At 36.2% G+C, this 22,428-nt stretch overlaps 1 protein-coding gene across 4 annotated transcripts in view; it reads left to right on the top strand.

The window, feature by feature from the left end:
- The window catches only part of FUT8 (fucosyltransferase 8), a 313,536-nt gene that overhangs the window by 68,886 nt on the left and 222,222 nt on the right, over positions 1-22,428 (top strand). The gene's annotated exons all lie outside the window — the stretch shown is intronic.

Genomic DNA, 22,428 nt, shown 5'->3' with positions numbered 1-22,428 from the left:
CAGATTTCTCTGCATTCTTCTGACTTTTCCTGTACCCTATTAGTTGTATTTAGGCCTAAATTGGGTCTACCCTTTTGAGTGGAAAATTAGTAGTAGTAGAAACTTCTAGAAACATTTAGTGAGTCTGATGATTCTGAACCACTTCCTTACCCGTAAAAGCTATCAAACGATTGTTTTAGGACCTTCTATACTGCATATCTCTTCTTGCTTTCTAAGCTGATGTTTTATAAAGTATTTAGCTTTTTTTACTCTTGTCATCTTCAAGGTATTTTACCATTATTAAAAAAAAATCATCTTTCTACTGAGACGTAGGTAAACCCAAGGGAAGGAAAAGATCATGCAGAGTTGTTGGGTTCATTTTATTTGAAAGCAGTAGAATTTCATAATTAGAATTTGTTCTTATTCTTTGCAATTTTTTTCAAGGAAGATAGGATTTATTTTTTTATTTTTTAAAAAGATTTTATTATTTATTCATGACACACACACACTCACACACACACACACACACACACACACACACACAGGCAGAGGGAGAAACAGGCTCCATGGAGGGAGCTCAACATGGGACTCAATTCTGGAACTCCAGGATCACACCCTTGGCCGAAGGCAGGCGCTAAACTGCTGAGCCACCCGGGGATTCCAGGAAGATAGGATTTAAAAAATATATATCACTTATGAATATCTGTCTTGGTGTGGGATTTAAAGTGATGTATAGAAGGGTGCTCATCATATTTCTTTCTATCCTTACTCACTTCTTTTCCCTAGTCTTGCTTTCTTGCCCTTTCTTCAACAAATTTAATGAACAACTACTACGAGTTTGGACACAAAATGATTAAGACTCTGCCTTTAGAAAGCTGACAATTTAGTAGATAAGCTGGAAATGTAAGTTAATAGTTGTAGTATAGGAAGTCCTCTAATTTTCTTTATAATAATATATTTTCCAAAATGTGTTTGAAAATAAATGTCACATGTCAGAGAGGTAGGAGGTGTTCGGGTATTTCTATAGGGAGTTATTCCACAGAGCCAAAATGTGTCATTATAAAATGCCTAATTCTAGGGGTGCCTGGGTGGCTCAGTTGGTTAAGCATCCAACTCTTGATCTCAGCTCAGACCATGAGTTTAAGCCCAATGTGGAGCCTACATAAAATAAAAACAAAACATCTAATTCTGGTTCCTGGGCATGTTGTTTCCCTTGGAACCAGGAATCCTGTTTGGTGCACAACATCAAAAATGTCTGGGTGAGATTGCTTGCTGTATTTGGGCTGAGAAAATGGATCTTGGGCCCAACCTCCTTGTAGAGAGGAGTGCAGACTCTGGGATTTGACCTCTGTTACTGGAATGATAGGTCTATGAAACTGAGGGGGAAAAGGTTCATTCTCATCCTGCTGTGACAATATGATCTGGGTGTTTAAAAAATGTTGCTCACTTATATATTTGATTACTTGAGATATCTTTCTGAAAACCAGCAATACCTGTAGCTCTTCTCTATCCCGAGGGAGAAATCAAGGACTGTTGGAGATAGGCCCAGCGAAGAGTTAGGCCAGACAAGAGGATACCTACTTTACAGGATTTTGGAATGATAGTTTCAGTAACCCCTTCACCCTTATGTGTCCCAGCTTTTATGTATATGTGACCAAAGCTTGCTCTGTAGAAGGACTGAGAAAAATGAGGTAGGAAGTCATCATAGGCCAGCATGATAACAGATGTTTTCTCAACTTCAGGGAGGCCTGTCTTCACACTTCTCCTATTCCTTAGCATTATGAGCTACCAGATCTTCATGCAGTAACTCACAATTGTTTATAAAATGATGTCTCAAAGACTGAATTTGGTGTTCTGAAGGTAGTTTGAGGTTATCCCTCTGTAATGTGTGAAATATGTTGAGTTGTGTGAAATTTAGTCCTACTCTGCTTAGTGTAAGTATAATTGGCTTATCTGTAAAACTTTGTAGTAGCACGCAGAGAGTAATAATAAATTGTGCCTAGAAGGTAATGAAAGGGTTTACAGAGGAGGGAATACTTAAACTCTTTAGTAAATGAGTGGCTTTAAAAGTAGATCTAATAATGGAAGTTTTTGCCTAATAATACTGATACCTTAAAACCTTACTCAAATCATACAGGTCTGTGATCTAGAATACATTACTTGGGGTAGAGCTTTCATGAATATCTTTATAACTTAATACTTTATACGCAAACTTCAGCAACTTCTAAGCTGCCCTAAGTAAATTTTCATTATGAATTATACATTAGATGATTAAATGTTTTTTTTTAAGTAGAACAGTTTTATTAATTGAACTTTTGTTATGATTCAGGTACTGTGTTGAATGCCTGAGACAGCCACAACATATGACATGAATTAAAGCCTAAAGGAGATAAAAGTCTAGAGGAAAGATAGAAATCTCTAAAATTGTGACAAATAGGGCTCTTATAAAATGTGCTTTGCAAGAATTAGAGAGTTTGAGAATGGTGCTTCATGAAGATGACAGTTGAATTGATAGCAAACATACTTTTAAAGCTAAGCTTCTAGCACCTCGTCTCTTAAGTTTTCTTTAACTCTAGACTTGATTGGCTAAGTTACAATCTCCCATAGCATTTAATTACCTATGTGTACAAAGAGAATTCCTACTTTTAATAAGGATTCTCAGATTTTGCATGGTTCAGGATCAGCAAAGCAAAATTATATTTTCTTTGGTTTATTATATTTACTAGTAATATTACTGTAAATACTACTATACCACTAATGCTTCTGTAACTACTTCTGTCATTACCATTATTACTGTTATTAGAACAGGTTTCTCCTCCTCCTCCTACTTCTAAGTAATACTTGTTTTTACAAGGAACCACTTTTAAGTTCTTTTTTTTAAAAAAAAATCTTTTTTATTTTAAGTAATCTGTATGCCCAATGTAGGGCTTGCACTCACAACCCTGAGATTAAGAGTCGAATGCTCTACAATCTGAACCAACCAGGCGCACCTACTTTATGTTATTTATAGTTTTTTAAAATTATTATTCTTTACAGTATTAAGATGGGAGATTATTTCCATTTTTAGAAGGATTTTCAAGAGTATTAATTTAAAAAAGGTGACTATTTCACAGAAACAATATATAAACTAAATTATCCTCATTTTCAAAAAAGTATTCTTGGTAATTCAAGTTCTAATTATGAGGGTTTATCCTGTGTTTTTCTTTATGTTTCTTGGTAAGTATTATAGGCATGATAATATGATTGAATTTTTATGATTAGATTTATTCCAAATAAAAATTGATCCTAAATATAAAGCTGTTTTCTACTTAAGTATATGCTTTTTAAATTACTCTTGATATTTCTCTGGGCATTCAGGTCAATTGGGGTGTTTGTATGTTTTAGAATTGCTCTAGAGAGCATAAGCTATGGAGTAAGGCAGATATGGTCTGATTCTTGACTTGGATACTAGCTGTGCTTGGGTAGTTAATTTAGGTACTAAATTTCCACATCTGTAAAATATAGATAAATAATAAATGCAAAGTCTTTAGCACAGTGCCTGGCTTAAGTAATGGCTCAATAAATGTTAACTATTACTGTTAACTGAGTTAGGAGTTCCTTAGGTTTCCGGCCTTAAATGTGGTCCTTGGAGACTATGAATACCTTGGGACCACCTTGAGCACCTATATGGAGAAGATGGTCTCATATAGGTCTTAGAGATGACCTATTCTGGGTATGCCTTTCTGCCATGAAACTAATTGAATGCCCTGTGAGCTTTGCTGAAAAAAAATTAAAAAAAAAAAAATAGAGAGAGAGAGGCAGAGACACAGGCAGAGGGAGAAGCAGGCTCCATGCACCGGGAGCCCGACGTGGGATTCGATCCCGGGTCTCTAGGATCGTGCCCTGAGCCAAAGGCAGGCGCTAAACCGCTGCTCCACCCAGGGATCCCCCAAAAAAATTTTTTTTAAAAACTCTAATATTGCAAAAATTGTAGTGCAGAAGAAATTCTTAGTATACCTTTATATTTTGGCATAGGATGAAGCCACAGCTTGGCTCAGGTTCACTGTGATGTGAGTGTAATCATATAGTAAGAGTTGATAAGAGTACCTTTTTCACAGCTTCTGGTGTGGGTAAATTTGGCTTACTTGGGATAGGTTAGAGGAATCTGAATTTAGAGTCAGTAGTGCCAAACTGTAGGGAGAGGTGTCTTTTTTTTTTTTTTAAAGAAGTTTTAGGTTAAAAAAAACCCCTTCTTTCAGATGTTATCACACATCAGAGGTAACTGATGAAAGCAGCAGAAAAATCAGAGACAAATATAGCTAAATCTAGATTATATCTCCTATAATATTTTCATTTAGAAGATTTAGGTTCTAGGACCAGGTCTGTAAAATGCTGAAAACCCTCTAAGGGGACTCCATGAGGATCAAGTGCTTGAGAGCTCAAATTTTTCCTAGTCTTTCTTTTTGGACAATGGAAGTCAGAAGTACGTTCACAGTCATAGAAACCTTTGTATATATGGTTACTGTTCTGAAAAGAGACATTCTGTCTTCCACTCCAGATCTTAGATACTTAGATCTTTATTTTTATTTTTTTTTAAAGTTTTTATTTATTTATTCGTGATAGAGAGAGACAGAGACACAGGCAGAAGGGAGAAGCAGGCTTCATGCTGGGAGCCCGACGCTGGACTCGATCCCGGGACTCCAGGATCACGCCCTGGTCCAGAGGCAGGCGCTAAACTGCTGAGCCACCCCGGGATCCCCGATACTTAGATCTTAACAACAGTAGTGTGACTACGGTTTAGGTTCTGAGTTAGTGGCTTGAGAAAATTTGATACAGGCAATTGCAGAATAGAAGATAAATCTCATTTTAAAAATATTTCTTACTGGGCAGCCCGGGTGGCTCAGCGGTTTAGTGCCCACTTTCAGCCCAGGGCCTGATCCTGGAGACCCAGGGTCGAGTCCCACGTCGGGCTCCTTGCATGGAGCCTGCTTCTCCCTCTGCCTGTGCCTCTGCTTCTCTCTCTCTCTCTGTCCCTCATGAGTAAATAAATAAAATCTTTAAAAAAAAAATATTTCTTACTGTGCCACCAGTTAGTAGTGATTTGTAATATTTGAAACATTCTTAAAAATCCTAGGAGAATTGTACTTTCATGATAGTTTAATTTATTATGCACACTTTGCATCTTTGCATTTTGGGGTTTTAAAAAAGTGCTAAAAAGGGAAGGAGATGGCTTAAAAACAAAATGGATTCTTTCATACACTAATAAGTTACTTGACAGTTTGGTTAATTGTAAATGAATTTTATTATTGTAAGGAATTATTATTATTTTATTTTATTTTATTTTATTTTAATTAAGTAGGCTCCACACCCAATGTAAGGCTTGAACTCTGTGACCTGGAGATCATGTTCTACTGAGCCAGCCAGATGCCCTGCTATAAAATCTTTAATTGTTTTAATTCTAGATTCTAGAGGATGCTTTACAAAACACCTAATCAATCAGTAGGTTGATACTTTTCTTACACATTGTTAAGTTAATAACTGGAATTTATAGAGTAATGGTATAATACATGACACTTTATCAAAGAGATTAGTTGACAGTCTCATATCAACCCTCCCAGATCACTCCATCTAAAATAAATATCTATTTTTATCATATCATCTTATGTATGACACTGTTTTTGTATGTGTGTGTGCATGTGTTTGTATTTATTGACTATTTTCTTTTTTTTTTTTAAGATTTTTATTTATTTATTCATGAGAGGTACAGAGAGAGAGAGAGAGGCAGAGACACAGGCAGAGGGAGGAGCAGGCTCCATGCGGGGAGCCCGATGTGGGACTCAGTCCCGGGACTCCGGGATCTTGCCCTGAGCCAAAGGCAGATGCTCAACCACTGAGCCACCCAGGCATCCCTATTGATTAATTTCTTACCAGAATAAAATTCCATGAGTTCTTTTTCCTTTTTCATCAAAACGTTTATTAAATGCTTAACTGGATGTCACCTGAACTGTAAATAGGCTTTTTTAAAGACTTGAGTGCCGGGGATCCCTGGGTGGTGCAGCGGTTTGGCGCCTGCCTTTGGCCCAGGGCGCGATCCTGGAGACCCGGGATCGAGTCCCACGTCGGGCTCCCGGTGCATGGAGCCTGCTTCTCCCTCTGCCTGTGTCTCTGCCTCTCTCTCTCTGTGTGTGACTATCATAAATAAAAAAAAAAAAAAAAAAAAAAAGACTTGAGTGCCTGGCTAAAACCAGGAAAACTGTTGCCTCCTTTTCATGTTCACAAAGCGGCTACTGCTCATAGTTGGGCCAGTCCTGTGGCCTGCAAAGGAGGGGATACATATACCAGAGCAGGATTCTGCTAAATGGAATGGAACCCAGGGGTAAGGACACCAAGCCAATCCTTCTAGCCAACCCTTCAGGAGATATCCTAAGCACCTAAAATAATAGCATGACACATAGTAGGTGGTCAATAAATGTTTGGTAGAGGATTTTCCTTTTCCTTTCTTGTCCTGTCCTTCCCTTCCTCTTTCCTTCCCTTCCCCCTCCTCCTTCCCCTTTTTCTTTCAGGGGAGGAGTGTCGAAGTTTAGATTTGAATCAGATATAAATAACTTTAAGTTATTCATTTTCATAAAGATGATGTTGGGAAAGTATATTTGTATAATAAAGGGATACACTTCAACACTTTTAAAAATGAGGAATTAAGAACTCATTAGTTTTAAGGCTTGCTAGTGTTCATCATTGTAATCTGTTAAAGGAAAATATAAATGGTGATAATTAAATTGAAAATATAAGAAATTTTGATTGGTAAAGTGATATGTTTATAATAAAAATTATAAATATAATTAAAATTTTAGAAAAGCTTAAATACCTTGAAATCCCCAAAAGTTAAAAAGTCAAAGCAGAGTGATACAATGCCTGGGAGAAGTCCTTCCAGCTGTGGTGTTGTGCCATGGGAAAGAGAGACAGATTTATAAATCTCAGAATGAAGTTCTACCCGAAGTCCCTATTGTGCAGAGACCCTGGGCGAAGCCACCTTCACCATATCTGACCAGGAGGCAAAACTGTCAACTAAGGACTTGGTGGGGGGGGGTGTTAGAAGGAGGGTGAATACATTAAACTCAGTCATTGGACAGGATAGCATTGAGATTCATTCACTTCAACGTGAAAATGACAACACATCTCAAACTCAAAAGAATGGTGCTGTCAAAGACAAGGAGTTCATTCAGGTTCCTTTTTGAAGGTCAGAGAATTGCTGATAATCACGCTGCAAAAGGACTGGAAATGGAAGAAGATGTGATTGAAGTTTATCAGAACAAATGAGGTCATTCAATGATTTAGCGGTTCTTTTTATATATTTCTTTACTTTTTTATTTTTAAAAATAGTTTATTTTTAAAAATAGTTCTTTTGTAATATGGTGTTCAAAATGGAATTGAAAACCTGTACTCCATCTCTTTAAAACATCTGGTAATTTGAATTCTAGTGCCTGTTACTCATTATCACTTGTTTTCATCGTGCTGAGTTTTGGTGATCAAACCTCCACCTCCTTCATATTGCCCTCTCCTTTTTAAAAATTACATTACACGTGTGCACAGAAAGGCCACCTTTTCCATGATTGCATTCACAAGCAATGTGACTGTTCATAATGACTTTCCAGTTAGCCCTGAAGTTCTAGCATGTGATTGCTTCTTTCCTGGACTATGACTTTCAGTGGGAAATGGAAGTTTTTTCAGAGAACTGAACTGTGGAAAAATGGCCTTTCCTTAATTTGAAGCTGCTTTTAAAATTTAAGGGTCTGGACCAAAAGAAGAGAAATAATCAGGCTGGAGTTGAGGTGACAGAGATCATGAGAGTAATGACTAATTCCAAAGGTTGACTTCACTGAGGGGAAGGCATTTTTTTTTTAAAGATTTTATTTATTTATTCATGAGAGAGAGAAAGAGAGAGAAAGAGAGAGATGGAGACACAGGCAGAAGGAGAAGCAGGCTTCATGCAGGGAGCCTGACGTGGGACTCCATCCCAGGTCTCTGGAATCAGGTCCTGGACTGAAGGCAGCGCTAAACCGCTGGGCCACCTGGGCTGCCCAGGAGAAGGCATTCTTAAGATAAAAGAAAAGTCTTGTCAGAAGATCCAGAAAAATTCTAATTTTCATTAGCACCTAATGAAGTTATTTATGTAGAAGTGTATACAATAGAACACTGCTCTTTGTCATTTTATTTGTACTTTTTGGTCTGGGATATGGGTTTTAAATGGACATTCTCTGTACCAGCTTCATTAAAATAAACAAAATGTTTGTAAAGGCCATTAAAAAAAAAAAAGCCAAAGCAGAATCTCTGAAGTAGATGTTTATTTTAGAATCTGAAAGAGAAAAGAAATAAAATTAGGTTATAAGTATGCTAGGTATTGACAAAGCAGGCCAATCTGAGGCTAAATGTTGTCAGCTTGGAACAGATGTTATATGGAGGAACCCAGAAGTACTACCTTCAACCTACTGTTGAATTAGACTACTTTGGACCTATCATAGACTCTCCTTGGGAACATTGACTAAGTTCGTGTGGTTCAGGGCTATCCCCAGGACTCAGTGTAGTTCCTGGCAATTAGTATTCTCTGCAAAAAGTGTTTTCTTAAAAAAAAGTGAATTAATCTGTAGATAGTAAATGCTGGAGAACTGATTTCAGACATTTTTAAGGTGTGTTGTTACCACACTCCTTAAAACCACAGGAGCATAGGTGGTCCTGTATCATTTTTCTTTAAGTTTCTCTTAGCCTTTTGGGGTGAGGGATCAGAATTTGTACCTTTGACCCCCTTTTTTTTTATTTCCTTTGACCCTTGTTAATAATATGCTTTGAATTATTTTCTGCATTATTCTTATCTATGGCTGGACCTTTATTTTCATAAAAGAGGACAAGCTTTTCTAGTTTTTAAAGTTCTGGTAGCTGAAATTTGAGTCTATGACCGGTGCATTGATAGAAAATCTTGCTTTTATTTTCTTAGTGAAGTTACTTACCTTAAATAAAGTTCCAGAGGGTTTAATTGTCCTGCTAAATAAATCTGTATTACTTAGTTATGTGAAGTTATAATGATTTAGAGGATTAGGAATGAGTCATCTAGGCTTTTCTCTTAACAGTTAGTGATTTCAAACCTTTTTTCTGTTGGTAGCAATGAAAAATTACTTAGTCCTTGCTGGACATGAAGAAACTCAGAGTTGCCTTTGCTTGTATCTTCATGGAATGAAAGGGGTGGATTAAATTGCCCTTTTACTAATATAAATACAAAAAGAACTTAGTCTAGGTTTTCTTCTAGGCTTTTATTTCACTTACAGTTTTTTTCCCCCAATGATATACTCCTCTCATTTTAATACATGTTAAAATTGATGAGTAAACTTAAATATGTTTGTATGCCTCCCCTTCAGACTCACTAGTCATATTTTAAGTGCTCTGTAGCCGCATATGGCTAGTGGTTATTATATTGGACCGTATAGATATAGAACATTTCCTTCTTGTGGATATACCTGATATAGATATTTTCTCTTAGAGATTTTAATGATCCAGGCAGGTGATTATACTTTTTAAGGTAAGATTCTCAGTATTTTTGGTAAGATATTTGTTCTATGAAATTTATTTTGATTATCTGTTATATCATGCATACTCCACTAATTCTTGTGTTCTGTTTTGAAAGTCATTTTTATGTAATTTTGAGACAAGCTTCCATTTTGTAATATAATTTAATGGGAGATTTTGAGATAGTAACTAGAAATTGTCCTTACAGGTAACACAGAACATTAATCTTAAGTGAGGTAATGAATATAACTGTGTGAAAATTCTTTTTAAGGCTTTTACTATTAGTATTTTAGGAATGTGGAGCTTTCAAAATAGGCCTTTAGCTCCTAGTGTGTTTTGGTTAAAAGTGATAATGATTTTGTCAGTATAGTGCTGAGCTTACAAAAATTGCTGATTAGATGTTAGTTCTTTTAATACATAGTTTCATTTTTTAGAGCATGGTTCCCAAACTGGATGACCATAAGAATTCCCTGAGGAGCTATTTAAGGATACAGATATCAAAGGATTATATTTATATAGCATATGTATTAATGTACACAAAGGATTTTGTATACACTCCTTAGCATTAACTCCTTGAGATAAAATTGAAATAATAATTCAAAAGATTGAATTATTTTTTAGAGTTTTTTAATAATAAATTTATTTTTTATTGGTGTTCAATTTATCAACATACAGAATAACACCCAGTGCTCATCCCGTCAAGTGTCCCCCTCAGTGCCCATCACCCATTCACCCCCCACCCCCCGGCTCCTCCCCTTCCACCACCCCTAGTTCGTTTCCCAGAGTTAGGAGTCTTTATGTTCTGTCTCCCTTTCTGATATTTCCCACACATTTCTTCTCCCTTCCCTTGTATTCCCTTTCACTATCATCTATATTCCCCAAATGAATGAGAACATACACTGTTTGTCCTTCTCCAATTGACTTACTTCACTCAGCATAATACCCTCCAGTTCCATCCACGTTGAAGCAAATGGTGGGTATTTGTCGTTTCTAATGGCTGAGTAATTTTTTAGAGTTTTGATTCACAGAAACAAATTTCCTTCTGAAAGTTACACCATTTTACAAACTTTTCCTCATGTTTTCTCTATGCTGGGTATTATAGACTTAATATTTCTCAGTTGATTAAAAATATCTCTTATTTTAGTTTGTATTTTTTTTATTATAAGAGAGCCAACATTTTTCCAAATTTTTTGATATTCATTTTTTTCTTCCCTTTCCACTTCCTTTCTTTCTTTTGAATTGCCTGTTTTTGATATCTGTTCTTTCACATACCTAACATTTTTAGTTTTGATCAGCAATAAGTTGAATGATAGGGCTAGATAGAAGGTAATGACTGAAAACAAGAATTGGTGTTGAGAAGGTTGGGTAGATTTTGGTTATTGTGCTTGGTGTAGATATGGGCAAAATGTTAAGTCTATGGTAGATTTGTAAGATTCTTGTACATATTTCCATCTATTTTCTTGTACATATTTCCATCTATTTTCTCATAAATGGTATCTTTTAGTAATAATCCTTTTCAGTTTGACAGTGAAGGAATTGGATTTAAAATTTTCTTATGAAGAAAGCAAGTATTTTGCTACTATCATTTGGAAACTGATTATATCTTTGGTTCTGGTTGTTACTGGAATCATTTTGAACTAATGCCATTAATAATGCTGTCTAACAAAACTATTCATTTTTATTTCCTGCCTATGTGTAAATATGATAGAACAAAAATCCCTTAATCATGGAGACCTTTTATCTTTGTGTTGCTAGTGTCTCATAGGATCTAGCCCTGTAAAAGAAAACTCATTTTCTATACTCACAGCACTTCTGATCAGATGTGTGGGTTTTCTATACCAAGCAATTCTTTAATCTCAGAGGATACCAACTGAGTAGTTAGCACAGACCCCAAAGATTAAGGGCCTGGTCCCACAAGACTTCAGATGTCATTTGGGAGTTGTGGGTGCCCAGGTTACCTACACTTCTGTCTGACTTGGCTACAGACTGAGGGGATCCCATGACTTCCTCCTCACATTTGATAATTAGCTATTATGGTTCACAGAACTCAGAAACACTTATGTTTATAATCTTATTGCAAAGAACGTAATTAAAGATAATGATGAACAGCAAGATGAAGAGGTACATAGGATGAGGTCCGGAAGGATCCTGAGCACACACAGTGGAGTGTGCCACTCTTCTGGCACATGGATGTGTTTAACAACTTGGATGTTCTCTAGGCCCCATAGTTTAGAAATTTTTTTTATTATTTTAAAAATTTTACTTATTTATTCGAGAGAGAGAGAGAGAGAGAGAGAGAGAGAGAGAGAGAGAGAGAGGCAGAGGGAGAAGCAGGCTCCATGCAGGGAGCCTGATGTGGGACTTGATCCCGAGACTCCAGGATCATGTCCTGGGCTGAAGGCAGGTGCTAAACCACTGAGCCACCCAGGGATCCCTAGTTTAGGAATTTTTAATGGAGGCTTTATTGCATGAGCATGATTGGTTATTAAGTCAATGTCTGGTGCTCTCTTGTCCCTAAAGGATAGGTTATGGGGCTGAAAGTTCCAAGTTTATAATCAGGGTTAGGTCTTTGTGGTGACCAGTCCCAATATTGGAGCGATCTGGGAGCCCGCCAAGAGTAGCCTCATTAGAATGAAAGATGTTTCTATCAGGAAATTCCAAGGGATTTAGGAACTGTATTTTAGGGGTATGTGTCCATCTGGGCCACAGACAACTGTGTTCAATCTGAATGGGGGCTCACAGAGGGAGTATAGGTGCTGGTTCTGACAAGAGTCTTTCAGAGTGCCCAGGGGCTCTGGTTTCCATGTGCAGAGGGATGTTGACAGCTTCTTATCAGGCTGAGGCTTCAGGGTTGCAGGGGATTGTGTCTCCTCTAAGTGACTGGGACAGCACTCTACTAGAACTCCTCACCCACATATCTAAGGCTCCTTACCAAGTCCCTACTATAAACTGGTGGCGAACCTCTTTTTATTTCAGTGTCCCTTGAGTGCCCTCTACTGAAAAAAGTTTAGCATAGTGCTCATGTCAAAGGAATTTTGTTGTTTATCACAAAACATATATTGAAAGAGTCCTTCAGAGCTGGGGGCCTCTGCATATATGTCCATAACCGACACATATGGATAATACCTAAGTTTGTTTATCCAGTTACCTCTTTTTTTTAAATTTTTATTTATTTATGATAGTCACACACAGAGAGAGAGAGAGAGAGAGGCAGAGACACAGGCAGAGGGAGAAGCAGGCTCCATGCACCGGGAGCCCGACGTGGGATTCGATCCCGGGTCTCCAGGATCGCGCCCTGGGCCAAAGGCAGGCGCTAAACCGCTGCGCCACCCAGGGATCCTCCAGTTACCTCTTGATGGACAATTTGTGTTATTTCTAGTTACAGGCTCTTACAAGTAAAACTGTCATGAACATTAATAATACAAGGTTTTGTATGGATGTATATTTTCATTTCTCTTAGATAAATACATAAATGTGGAATGACTGGATTGTACAGTAGGTGTATGTGCAAATTTTTAGGAAATTGCCAGATAATTTTCCAAAGTGACCATACCACTTTTTGTTTTTGTTGTCAGTTCTTCTGTATATTACCAATATTTGGTATGGTTTATTCCTTTTAATTTTAGCCATTCTAATAGGTGTCGGGTATTATCTTATTGTGTTTTAGTTTGCATTTCTCTAATGACTAATGATAATACGCATCATTTCTTGTGTTTATTATTTGTATATTTTCTTTTTTAAAATGTCTGCTCATAGGATGCCTGGGTGGCTCAGCGGTTGAGCATCTGCCTTCGGCTCAGGGCGTGATCCCGGAGTCTTGGGATCAGGTCCCACATCGGGCTCCTTGTACGGAACCTGCTTCTCCCTCTGCCTGTGTCTCTGTCTCTCTCTCTGTGTGTCTCTCATGAATTAAAAAAAGTCTGCTCAAATATTTTACTTTTTTAAAAAAATTGGTTGTTTTCTCACTGAATTTTGGATGCTTTTTTTTTTGAGTTTTGAATGCTGCTTCTGTATTTTCGATTCCAAACTTTGCAGACTTTTTTTCCCTGAATTATGGCTTGTCTTTTCATTCTTTTAATAGTATCTTTTGAGGAATAAACATTTTTAATTTTGATGAACGTTCAGGCTATCAATTTATTCTTATATCAACTGTGTTTTTGCATCTAAGGTATTTTTGCCTAATGTGAAGTTATAAAGGTTTTCTTTCTCCTAGGATAGCTTCTAGAAGTTTTATGATTTTTAGTTTTTTTTTTTTTTTAAGATTTATTTAGAGAGATAGAGAGAGCATGAGCAAAAGGAAGGGTAGAGGGAGAGGAAGACAAGCAGATTCCCTGCTAAGCAGGGAGCCTAACAAGGGGCTCAATCCCTGGACCCTGAAATCATGGCCTGAGCCAAAATCAAGAGTCAGATGCTCAACCCACTAGGTCACCCAGGTGTGCCCCATGATTTTAGGTTTTATGATTAGTACTATGATGCATTTTGAGTTCATTTTTTTTATGGGAAGTGAAAATTGGATAATTTTATTTTTGGGGTAAGTTTGTTTTTTTGGCATGGTGATATCCATTTGTTCTCACGCCATTTGTTGAAAAGCTATCCTTTACACTTTTGTCAAAAATTGGCTGGTTATCTATGTGTGGGTTAATTTCGGATTCCCTAGTTTATTCAATTGATCTCTTGTCTGTTTCAATACTCTACTGTTTAGATTACTGTGGCATTATAAGAAGTCATGAAACGAAGTTGTGCTACTCATCTACCTTTGTTCTTTTTCAGTGTTATTTTGACTGTTGTGCTGGTTATTGGTTTATTGCCTCTTAGCTCCAGATTCACCATTTTTGCTTGTTCTGTGAAAATAGATCTGGCCTTTTTAGTATTTTTCTTTTTCTAGCTGGTCCAGCATTAAGCTTTGTCAATATAGGGTGCTGCAGACACATTGTAAGAGGAAAGAGTTTTGCTTCTTGGTTTCTGTGTATTTGCTTGGCAGGCACCCGCAGCACATGCAGCTTCTCTAGAATCAGCACACATGGCTTCCTTAGTGTACAGTTCCTGCCACATGTGTGGGCTTACCAACACTAAACTTCTGCAGTGCTCAGAGGATAGCACTACCCTAGCAGCCAGCAACCCAAGATTCTTTTTTGTACCTCTCATGTCAGTTTGTAGCAGAATGCCTTAATGGGACAATTCCAGATGAACAGTTTTTCCTAGCCCCCCTATGAATGGATTTCTTGCAAGTTGTGCAAGACAGATTTCCAGCAAATTCTGATGACATGACACAAGAACAGTTTATCTGTCATCCGGTGAGACAGAACTGTGCCCTCTCCAACAAGATCTGATCTCAGTCCTGGAATGGCTAGGGAGTTGGGAAAGGCTCTTGCTTAAACACTCTTGTCTCAGCCCTAGGAGGTATTAGCTGCTCTTGTATTTGTTAGTATTCTCTTTGTTTCTCACTAGTTAGTTGTTGTTATACCAGTCCCTGTTATAGTTATTAATTCTTTATGCTTAACTTTCCCTTTTCAAATTTCTGAGGCTTTTGTCTTCTGATTGGATCCAGAATGATACAGCTGTTTTAGATTTTTTACATTTCTATATGAGTTTTATTTATTTTTTAAATATTTATTTATTTATTTATTTATTTATGAATGAGAGAGAGAGAGAGAGAGAGAGAGAGAGAGAGAGAGAAAAGCAGAAACACAGGCAGAGGGAGAAGCAGGCTCCATGCAGGGAGCCCGACGTGGGACTTGATCCCAGGACCCCAGGGTCACGCCCTGGGCTGAAGGTAGCGTTAAACCGCTGAGCCACCTGGGCTGCCCTCTATATGAGTTTTAGAAGCAGTTTCTAAATGTCTTACAAAAAAAAAAAAAAAGCCTACTGGGATTTTCACTGAATTTATACATAAATCTGGGGGAAATACATTGCAATCTAAAGATAAATTTGGAGAGAATTGACCTCTTAAAAGTATTGTCTTTTGATTCATGAATAACGTTTCACCTCTCATTTATAGATTTTTGGTTTCTTTTTTATTTATTTGAGAGAGTGCTTGGGTACGTGGGAGGAGGGGCAGAGGGGGAAGGAGAGGAAAGAATTTTTTTTTTTTTTTTTGAGAGAGAAAGAATCTTAAGCAGACTCCCTGCTGAACTTGGAGCCCATTGTGGGCTCCATCTCATGACCCTGAGGTCACGACCTGAGCTGAAACCAAGAGTCAAACGCTCAGCCAACTGAGCCACCTAGGTGCCCCTAGATTTTCAGTTTCTTTTAGCAGTGTTTTAGTTTTTTTTTTTATATATATAGCTCTTTCCGAGATTTTGCCAGATTTATCCCTAAATGTGTTATATTTTATATGCTCTTATAAATGACATGATTTTTAAAAAATTCCACTTTCCATTTGTTCATTGCTAATATATAAAAATGCAATCTTTATATCCTGCAGCCTTGCAAAATTCATTTTTTTAGTTCTGTAGGTTTTTTTTTTTTTTGTGGATTCCACTGGATTAGTCATGTCTTCTGTGAATGAAGAGAGTTTTACTCCTTTCATTCCAGTCTGTGTTTTCTCTTTCTTTTTCTTGCCTAAAGTCACTGGCTGGACCTTCTAGTATAATGCTGAATAGAAATGGTGAGAGTGGACATTCTCAATTTTTGATTGAGTACAATTGTTTTAACTCTAAATTGATATTCAGCATTACTGGTGGGAGACAGCTATAGGATATGAATATTTAAGGATCTTTGATCAGTGTTTAGGAAGGAGTGAAAGCAATAGATGAATTACATGAAGAAAAATTTAAAGTACAGAGGCTTACTTGATGATTGAAAAAAAGGAAATAAGTACACCTGGCAGAACACAAGCGGCTCAGAAAGAATGCAGTTGTTTCTTACAGACTAAAATAGTTAGAATTAAGGCAATGTAGCTGGTGGCTTTGGTGAAATGGAAAGAATTGCCCTGAGATAATTGGGTTTAAATCCTGTGTTTACCACTTGCTAACTGAGTAAGTTTTTTTTTTTTCATTTGTTTTTATTGAAGTTCGATTTGCCAACATATAGTATAACACTCAGTGCACATCCTGTCAAGTGCCCTCCTCAGTGCCCATCACCCAGGTACCCCAATCCCCTGCCCACCTTCCCTTCTGCAACCCTTTGTCTCCCTCTCTAATTTTTCCCACTCAGTTCCCCTCCTTTTCCTTATAATTCCTTTCACTATTTCTTCTATTCCCTGTATGAGTGAAACCATATGATGATTGTCCTTCTTCGATTACTCAGTAAGTTTCTTAAACTAAGTTTCTGACTTCTCATCTGTAGAATGAACATAAGAATATTTACCCCAAGAGTTGTAATGAAGATTAAATAGAATCATTTACATAAAAGTGCCATAGCGGTATAGTTAGGTGCTTAATAAATGTCTTTGTCTTCATTGTTTTTTAAATGACCAATAGAAGCATTACTTTTCTGTTGCCTATTTTCCTTTTGATTATATATACATACAGAAGTAGTGCCCACAGTTACTTTGAAACCCATCAAGAAAATAAAAAATGAAGCCAATTCCTGCTGTGTTGATCTAGAACTTCTCATAGTTTGAAAGAAAATTAACCAGAACACTGTGAACATAAAATTATATTAGAAAATGTTTTGAAGGAGAGTTCTAACTTGAGGAAGGTTGGCAGTTTTTCATAGGTCCATTAGCAGGAGGGGTTAGGCATCATTCAACCAGTTTCGGGGAGTAGTTCATCAAGGCTCTCAGAGAATTGATCTTGTAGATTAGTAGCCGTTGGGCAGATTTTTTCAAGAAGTTTGAGGAGAAGCAGCTGTGAGGGTCAGTCAAGGACATGAGAGGACCACTGCAAAACTCTCATGTTTTTAGGGTCTGCACAGTAGATTTTTCTGTCATTGACTCTTGCATTCTTCTCCCCCTACACCCCTGCCCCTAGTATAAGGACCCTTTATCCTGGGTATGATTTTATACCCCTTCTAGTTCTTGATCTCAGAGGTAATATATTTATGAAACTATAAAGAACAAGGAATTAAGTATTTTGTAGAGCTAGAAGGTTCTCTTTCTGCCTTCTTTGCATTATGTTTTGGATTCTATTATGCAGGTGCTCTGTAGTAGAGGAATGGTAATGCATGATAGTGAAAATCTTCAAAGTAGACATATCACTGGAAGGGAGATTCAAATAGGGTTTTGCAGAAGCTACTTTAGTTGATGACACGTCTTCAACTTAAGTTGGAATTGATTTTTTTAAAAAAAATTTGCTTTATCTTTCTGTGATGATTCTAGTAGAAGTCAAATGAAATTATTTTTGATAGCTAGTTTGTGAATATTGGTATTTGCAGCTAACCTTCCATAGCTTCCTACCTATACTTTCAGGGAGCTTAGCTTGTGACTAAATGGATCATTTCTTCTCTTGTATCTAATGCATTACTGGTTTCTAGCAGCTGGTACTTAGCATTTTCTTTCTTGAATTTGGTGCTTCATGTGATTTCTTTGCCTTTATGAGGTAGTTTTTGACTATAGGTGAATCCATTCTCCTGTAAATATAATCTGTGCTTTGAAATTAAATTATTCTTGTTCTCTTTGAATCATAAATCCTCTTGTTATCTGATAGTTTGCCTCTTGCTTTATGGCTTCCTGTGTTCCTTTTGTAACGCTTACTTAACTTGTAATTTAAATACAAGGTTACTGTCAGTTAGCATCCAAAGAAAACTTTGGGCTGTTCAGATATTGGGAAAGTATGAATATCTGACCACCATTTTTAGGGTTTTTGGGGTATTTCATTCTAATTTTTCAGAATATAGAAAGGGAGGTAAATTTCTTATTTTTTCTTATCTAGCTCACCATAGACCTTTTACTTTTCAAAACAGCTTGAGTAGAAAAATAATATGAAGAATGGCATATCCACTATTTCTACATGGATGTACTTACCATAACTGTGAAAAATATATTTTATTTACTTTGAAGCTCTCAGGGTAAATGCGTTAGATATAATCAGCATTTTAGTATTGTCATGTATAGTTAAGCAGTTTCCCATAAATTATAAGAAAGTTATTTATGTTTGTTGTTGTTCTGCAGAATATCACAAATATTTCCATAATGTGGCTTTTTTTTTGATATTCAGAGAAAATTAGAGATAAGAGTTATCTACATTTAAATAGTCACTTGTGAGAATCTTTTCTACCTAATATATTACTATGCTTCTTAAATCTCATTTTTCTCCATTTGTAACACTTAGTGATATGATATAAATGTCACTACCATGGTTTTCTTTAATTTTCTGAGAAGTATCTTTTATAGTATTCCTATCTTTAAATCTTGAGAACTCTGAAAGGCTTCTTTATCCTTTATTTCTTCTTAAGAAAATACCTTCATTCACTCTGATGTTTTTGTAGAAATTTCTGCTACCCACAGAAATAAAAATATGCAATGTAAAATCTTGGTCATTTAGGACTTTTTTAAAATGAACAAATCAGGTATTTAAAAAATTCCATAGACTTGTGATTTTTTTTTCAGCTTTATTGAGGTATAATTGACAAATATTATAAAATATTTAAAGGATACATAATGATGATTTCATGTATTCTCTCTTAGTAATTTCATAGCATAGTGTTATCAACTATAGTAACCATGCTTTACTTTAGATTTTCAGCCTTTGTTCATCTCATAACTGGAAGCCTATACTCCTTTACCAACATCTCTCTATTTCCCACACCATCCAGTCCCTGACAATTACTTGTCTACTCTCTGTTAGTATGAGTTTGATTTTTTCTTTTTTTTCTTTTTTCTTTTTTTTTTTTTTTTGGTAGAATCCATATGGAAGTGATACTGTGTAGTATTTTCTCTCTCTCTCTGGCTTATTTCACTCTCAAGATTTATTGAGAAATTGGAAATGGCTGGATTTTTTTTTTCTCACGGCTGAATAATATTGCATATATACACATACATGTATATACATACACACACATACATATATACATATACACCCCACATCTTTATCTATTCATCTGTGGATGGATACTTAGGTTGTTTCCATATCTTGGCTTTTGTGAATAATATTGCAGTGAACATGGGAGTACAGATGTCTCTTTGAGATCCTATTTCCACTTCCTTTGAGTGTATACTGAGAAGAAGGTTATATGGATCATTTGGGTAATTCTGTTTTTGATTTTTTGGGAAAGCTCTGATGTTCTCCATAGTATGTTGTATCAGTTTACATTGCCACCAGCAGTGCACAAGGGTTTCCTTTTCTCCACATCCTCACCAACACTTGTTAAATCATGTTTCTCTTTTTATGATAGCTATTCTAACAGGCATGAGATGGTATCTCATTTTAGTTTTGATTTGCATTTTGATGAGTAGTGATGCTGAGCCATCTTTTCACGTACTTGATAGCCATTTGTAGGTATTCTGTGAGAAAATGTCAGTTTTTAAATCAGATTTATTTATTTATTTATTTATTTATTTATTTATTTATTTATTTATTTCTATTCAGTAGTATGAGTTTTTCTATATTTTGGATATTAACCCCTTATCAGGTATATGGTTTGAAAGTATTTTCTCCCATTCTGTAGGTTTCCTCTTCATTTTGCTGATGATTTCCTTGCTGTGCAGAAGCTTTCTAAGTTTTATATAATCCCATTTGTTTATTGTGTTTTTGTCACTTTTACTTTTGGTGTTTTGAAATTGAAAAAAAAATCAATGTCAAGACTTATGTCAAGGAGCTTACCCCCTATGTTATCTTCTAGAAGTTTTATAGTTTCAGGTCATTTTGAGTTGATTTTTGTTGCGATTTAAGGTAGGGGCCTAGTTTCATTCTTTTGGCTGTGGCTGTCCAGTTTTCCCAACATCATTTAATTGAAGAGGCTATACTTTTCCCATTGTATATTTTTGGCTTGTCAAATATTAATTGACCATATGTGTAAGAGTCAAGAGTTTATTTATTAACCATATATGCATGAGTTTATTTCTGATCTTTTTGTTTTGTTTCATTGGTTTATCTTTTTTTAATGCCAGTATTGTACTGTTTTGATTACTATAACTTTGCAGTGTAATTTGAAATTAGGAAGTGTGAGGTCTCTAGCTTTGTTCTTTTTCAACATTGAGATTTGAGATCTCAATTGGGATCTCTTGTTCAATACAAATTTTAGGATTGTTGGTTCTAGTTCTGAGAAAAATGCCATTAGAATTTTGATAGAGATTACATTGATTTTGTAGATTGCTTTGGGGTGTTTGGCCATTTTAATACTATTCTTCCAATCTGTGAACACAGATTTAATTGTGATTCCCATTTATTTGTGTCTTTATCAGTGTCTTGTAGTTTTCATGTCCAAATCTTTTACTTCCTTTGCTAAATTTATTTCTAAGTATTTTATTTCATTCTATTTGATACAGTTGTGAATGGGATTTTCTTAATTACTCTTTCTGTTAGTTTGTTGTTAGTGTATATAAACACAGCTGATATTTATATATTGATTTTTGTATCATGCATTTTTACTGAATTCATTGATTGGTTCTAACAGTTTTTTGGTGGAGTCTTAGTGTTTTCTATACATAATATCATGTCATCTGCAAATAGTTTTACTCACTCCTTTCCACTTTGGATGTCTTAGTTCTTTTTCTTGCCTACTGGCTCTGGCTAGGATATCTAGTGCTGTGATGAATGAAAGTGGTGAGAGTGGGCATCCTTGTTTTGTTCCTGATCTTAGAGGAAAAACTCAGCTTTTCACTATTGAGTATGATGTTAGCTGTGGGTTTGTAATATGTAGCCTTTATTATGTTGAGGTTATGTTCCCACTATATTCACTTTGTTGAGAATTTTTATCATGAAAGAATTTTCAATTTTTTTACATGTTTTCTTCATCTGTTGAGATGATTTTTTTTTTTCCTTTTGAGAGAGAGGAGAATGTGGTGGGGAAGGGCAAAGGGAGAGGAGAGACTCTTAAGCAGGCTCCATGCCCCAGTACGGAGCTTGATGTGGGGCTTGATCTGACAACCTTGAGATTATGACCTGAGCCAAAATCAAGAGTTGGATGTTCAACTGAGCATCCAGGTGCCCCATATGATTTTTATCCTTCATTTTATGTGTAGTATTACATTTATTGATTTGCCTATATTGAACCATACTTTCATCCCAGGGAAAAACCCATTAGACCACGCTGTTGGGTGTATGATCCTTTTAATGTGTTGTTGAATTCTGTTTACTAATATATTTTTTAAATTATTATTTTATTTTATTTTATTTTATTTTATTTTATTTTATTGTTGTTTACTAATATTTTGTTGAGGATTTTCACATTCATATTCAGGGATATTGCTCTATAGTTTTCTTTTTTGTAGTGTCCTTGTTTGGTTTTAATTATAAGGATAATGCTGGTTTTGTAAAATGAATTTGGAAATGTTCCCTTCTCTAAGTTTTTGGAAGAGTTTGAAAAGGATTGATGTTAATTCTTCTTTAAATGTTTGGTAGAATTCATTCATTCATTCATTCATTCATTCATGAGAGACACAGAGAGAGAGAGGGGCAGAGACACAGGGAGAGGGAGAAGCAGGCTCCATGCAGGGAGCCTGATGTGGGACTCGATCCCGGGGTCTCCAGGATCAGGCCCTGGGCTGAAGGCAGCGCTAAACTGCTGAGCCACCTGGGCTGCCCTTGTGGTAGAATTTACCAGTGTACCCATCTGGTCCTGACTTTTTTTGTAGGAAGGTTTTTGATGACTGATTAAATCTTCATACTAGTAATTGTCCTATTCAGATTTTCTATTTCTTCATAATTTAGTCTTGGTAGGTTGGTATATTTCTAGGAATTTGTCCCTTTCTTAGGTTGTCCAATTTGTTGGTATGTAGTTGTTTGTAGTAGTCTTTGTATATGTGTGACACCAGTTGCAATGTCTCCTCATTCATTACAATTTTGAGTTCTCATTTTTGTTGGGTAGTCTAGC

This window comes from Nyctereutes procyonoides, unplaced genomic scaffold, assembly GCF_905146905.1.
Source record: "Nyctereutes procyonoides isolate TBG_1078 unplaced genomic scaffold, NYPRO_anot_genome, whole genome shotgun sequence".
NCBI lineage: Eukaryota > Metazoa > Chordata > Mammalia > Carnivora > Canidae > Nyctereutes > Nyctereutes procyonoides.
This window is presented reverse-complemented; position numbering and strand designations above follow the sequence as displayed.